Source organism: Penaeus monodon, chromosome 12 (assembly GCF_015228065.2).
Source record: "Penaeus monodon isolate SGIC_2016 chromosome 12, NSTDA_Pmon_1, whole genome shotgun sequence".
Lineage (NCBI taxonomy): Eukaryota > Metazoa > Arthropoda > Malacostraca > Decapoda > Penaeidae > Penaeus > Penaeus monodon.
In genome coordinates this window covers 11,668,657-11,671,156 of record NC_051397.1, presented here as the reverse complement: position 1 = coordinate 11,671,156, position 2,500 = coordinate 11,668,657, and positions in this window count along the sequence as shown.

Below are 2,500 nucleotides of genomic sequence, written 5' to 3'. Positions count from 1 at the left end.
GAAATAATCGGCAAAATAAAGGGAAAAATAGCTCTTCTCTTCTCATAAGCAAATTTAGATTTCGAATCCCACATCAGAGCGTCTGTTTATTTTTTGAGAATCAATTTAATCAAGGGCTTTCGGTGGGCGGGGCCGTGTTTAGGTTCCCGTTTTTGGAATAGCTTGGAATGGTTGTAAATCGTGCGTTTGTGTTACACACAGACGCAGGCTAACACAAAATGGTCTTTTTGTTGTGTTTTTCTTGTCCTTTCTCGTTTTCTCTCACTGTTTCTCGCATCTTCTCTTCGTCTTGCTCTCTCTGTTTCTTATTCTCCATTTATTTCATCTCCCTGCCTTCTTCCTGACGCATTCCCTCCTCCCCTTTCCCCTTCTCCTCTCCCTCTCGCCGTTCCCTCTCTCTCTCCCCTCGTTCCTCATGAAATTCATTGACATGATTGATTTTTATTTTCATTTTTATTTTGGAAGGGTTGGCAGCTGAAGCGATTTGTAATTTTTGGTCATTTTGTGCGGAGTTAAATTCAACAAGAAACATCGGCCTGGTTCGTTATTTGGATTTTTTTTGCAACAACTGTGCATGGTACCTGTTGCAAAGAAGGTTGAGCGAACTTTGTTTTTCATCTGATTTACGCGGTATTGAAATGTTTTGAGAGAATAATTTTATTCTTGGTGTTTGTTAGGCTTTTCGTTTTCTTATATGAATATATATTTATGCATATATGTATATATTATATATATATATATATATATATATATATATATATATATATATTATATATATATATATATATATATATAGTTGTTATATATTATATATCACACAGTGTAGTGTAGTGTGTTATATATATATTATATATATAATTATATATTATATATATATATATATATATATATATATATATATACATATATATCAAACATATATATATACATCATATATCATATAATAACACAACAACCAACACACACACAACAACATACAATATACACACAAAACACACACACACACATTATATTTAGTATATGTGTGTGTGTGTGTGTGTGTGTGTATGTTGTGGGGTGTGTGTGTTGTGTTTATGTTTGTATATTTTTAGGTGAGGAGGATCATTTTTATGTTGTTACTGTTAGTGGATTGTTCCAGAAGATTACGAATTACATCCAATATTTACGAGGAAGTTTGTGATATATTTTGCTTTTATATAATGTTATCATTATTACTATTAATTTTTATTATTATTTTAATTACTACTACTACTACTATTACTACTATTGTTTGTTTTTTTGTTATTTATTTATTTATTTTTTTATTTTATTTATTTTTTTTTTTTCACAGTCATTATTACTTTCTGTAGTATAAGTAGGGAGATGATCATTTTCTTAAGGAGTCTCGCGTTCTTAAGATCATTTGGCTACTTTTACTTCTATTTTATCTTTGGAGTTTCTGGAAGTTCGAGTTTCTGGGAACTGTTTTGAATTTTTTTCTTCTTTTTTTTTAAGAAGAGTTTAGTTTTTTTTTTGTGTAAGAATAGTGGTTTGTTTTCTTCCTTATTTCTCTTCTTTCTCACTCTTTTTATCTTTCCCTTATATTCTTTCGCTACTTTCTTTTCATGCTTCTTCCTTTTCCATCCTCCGCCCTTATCCGGAATTTCCCTTCGCCTTCCCTCCCTTATTCGGTAATCGAGTGTATAGGGAGAAGGGGGGGTAGAGCTAGGAATGGCGTTTCACCTCATCTAATCCTCCCTCACTCCCTCCCTTCCTCGTCCCACCTCTCCGCTCCTCTCTTCCTCCCTCCCTTCTCTCTCCCCTCCTTTCCTCCCCTCTCTCCCCTCCCCCTCGCTCCTCACGCTCTGCACTCGGACGCCGTCTCTCCTCACCTTCACTTCTCCCCCGCCCCCCCTCTCTCCCTCTCCTCCCTTTGTTCATCCTCACCTCTCCTCCCCCCCCCCTTTTCTCTTCCTCCCCCCTTTTCCCCTCTCCCCCTCTCCCCCACGCCGCTCTACCATTTTCGATTTCCGGATTCTGACGGCGAGTGTCATCGACTCCGGTTACCGAGAGAATCATCGTTGATTAGATCTGTAGCAAGGGTGTCTCTCAACATCTCCCCCCCCCTTCCCCTTCATCTCCCTCTCCCTTTCCTTTCTCCGTCTCCTTCTCCCCCTCAATATATTCTCCCTATTGTCTCCCCTTCTCTCTTCCTTTTGTCCTTTTACTACCTCTCATTTTCCCTCCCTTCTTACGCCCCTCATTCTGTTCTTTGGTTTTAATCCACTGTATGTTATAGTGTGACTGTTTTGTAGCTTCTGTGGTACCGCTTTTTATTATTTTTTATTATTATTATTATTATTTTGTACTAGTTTTCATCATCATCTTTATTATTGTCATCATATTCCGTATTTCCTCCTTTTCGTATTCTTTTTCACCTATTTCTCCAGCTATCCATATTTGGTTTTCCTTTTACATTCCGTCATCATCGTCTTAGTATTCCTCTACCTCCTCTTCCTCC